Raw genomic sequence first — 2296 nt, 5'->3', positions numbered from 1 at the left:
CATTGGCTGCCCTGAATCCACTCCACCCCCCTTTAAGTGACCAGTGAGAGCCATCCAGTCACAAGAGGTATATGTTGTGTTAGGTTCCTTAAAGGCAAAATGAGTAGGATTTGTCAGTTGTTGTCTGTAAACTCACCATTCAAAGTTGGCCCCTCCTCCTGTGTTTAATGAGAGAGAGAGAGAGAGAGAGGAGAGAGAGAGAGAGAGAGAGAGAACATGAATAAAAAGCAGAAGATACGCTTGCAGTGAGTTATCAGTCAGTGTGGTTACATGTGCAGAACAATCTAACAGTATTAGCAAAGAGGACCTATGGCAAGACTATAAGACAAGCAGACAGGAAGACTGTAGTCTTCTCATAGGTCTGTGTCTGGACAAGTGTTTAGGAGTCCATGCATGGAGAAAGAGGAACAGGCTGGCAGAGAAGAGCAAATTTGCTGATGGCGGTCTGTGGTCTACAGTCAACACAATCCCTGCCTACAGCACAGCTTGGTCATTTGATTTACTTTAGCGTATTACTCTCCTTTCATGTGCTCTTTTATGTTCATCTCTTTTCACCATTTGGACTCTTCTGGACTCTTTAAGTGTTTGCACATTCATTTAGTCACTTTGTAAATATTTTCACTGTTTGATTTGTTTGGGGTTACCTGCAAAAATGAACCACACTTTCTGGGGGCCACTTAGGGGTTGACTGTAGCTGTGTCCATTGTACATACATCACACATTGGACATCGCGTTGACATACTGTATGTACATACATCACACAACTACTATTGGACATTGCATTGACATATGTACATACATCACACAACTACGATTGGACATCACAGTGACATATGTACATACATCGCACAACTACCATTGGACATCGCGTTGACATATGTACATACATCACACAACTACGATTGGACATCGCGTTGACATATGTACATACATCACACAACTACGATTGGACATCGCGTTGACATATGTACATACATCACACAACTACGATTGGACATCGCGTTGACATATGTACATACATCACACAACTACGATTGGACATCGCATTGACATATGTACATACATCGCACAACTACCATTGGACATCGCGTTGACATATGTTCTGTTCCGATACAGATGGATTAGTTCACATGGGTTTCATTGTGGTTTGGTCATCCGCTTGGTCAGTTGCTGTGGTGCAGATGACTAACGTCAGCTGCAGAGTGTTTATGTGTAGATGGCTGTGTAAAGAGGATGACAAGAGTTATTTGGCATGTGCTTATGTGGGGGCGGTGCACTACACTGTTAGGTTAGTTGTGGAGTGGATGCTTCAAGATTCATATATTTAACAATATTTGTACATTGGAACCCTTACGTTCTTGTCTCTCCTTACAAGATAGAATTACAGAAACATGGACAGTCTAGACAGCAACGACAATATGAATGTTCATAATAGGTTTTGGGGTTTGTTGTTAGTCATAATAGTTGTGACTGTTGTGTGTGAACCACTAGAATAAGTATGGGTGCTACAATAGTCGTCCGGGTGATTTTATTCTATTGGTTCAGTAGAGTTAAGATTGGCAATGCTGTTGTGCAGAAGCTGGTGGGGTGATGGGTGAAGGTCTTACAGAACAGATTACCACGGTCGGGGTTAGCAGGGACATTGTTTTGGGTGGCAGAATAGATTGACACGGTCGGGGTTAGCAGGGACGTTGTTTTGGGTGGCATTTTGCGGGGTTGGTTGGTGGATGAACAGGGGTATTTGCGTTGCTCTGGTGATGCTGTGTACGAAGAGTGCCGTTTGTTTTTCATTCTTGCAGTGTGGCGGAGCAGGAAGTGAGGCCTTTGAGAGCAGCTGAGTCAGTCGCTGGCAGATCAGAAGGGTTTAAGCCCCCCAACCCCAACGCCCCCCCCCCCCCACACACACACACACACAGACACACACACACACAGCCGGAGAGCACAGCACAGGGGGCACACAGGGTCAGGCACACTCAGCTCCTATCATACCTCTCTATTTGCACTGCCATCATTTTTGTCTATGTGTTCTCTTGCAGGTGAAAACATTCAAAATATTTTACATGTCTGCGCTGTTTATAGTTCTAGGTAAAATTACATTTTAAAGATAGCCCTGATATCATATAACTACATTTCATAACATATTGTTCATTGTATATTATAGTATTGTAGCATTGTTTCACATCATATTGTATCGCATTGTATCATATATCTTAGTTTATGTTCTTACTGATGAATCCTTGCCCATCTTCTTCAGATGCAGTTTCTGTTATAGGGAGATAAATGAAGCTGTAGCTTT

The sequence above is a fragment of the Clupea harengus genome, chromosome 8 (assembly GCF_900700415.2).
Source record: "Clupea harengus chromosome 8, Ch_v2.0.2, whole genome shotgun sequence".
NCBI lineage: Eukaryota > Metazoa > Chordata > Actinopteri > Clupeiformes > Clupeidae > Clupea > Clupea harengus.
Note: the sequence above shows the minus strand (reverse complement) of the source record.